Below are 223 nucleotides of genomic sequence, written 5' to 3' on the forward strand. Positions count from 1 at the left end.
AAACTTTTGTTTTCAATTTAAAAATACATAGCATTGAGGGGCTGAGAAGGTGGCTCAGTGGTAGAGTGCTTGCCTCGCATGCATTAGGCCATGGGTTCTATTCCTCTAGCACCACATAAGCAGAAAAAGCTGGAAGTGGTGCTGTGCCTCAAGTGGTAGAGCACTAGCCTTGAGCTGAAGAGCTGAGGGACAGTGCCCAGGCCCAGAGTTCAAGCCCCACGAC

The sequence above is a fragment of the Dipodomys ordii genome, unplaced genomic scaffold (genome assembly GCF_000151885.1).
Source record: "Dipodomys ordii isolate 6190 unplaced genomic scaffold, Dord_2.0 Scaffold2, whole genome shotgun sequence".
NCBI lineage: Eukaryota > Metazoa > Chordata > Mammalia > Rodentia > Heteromyidae > Dipodomys > Dipodomys ordii.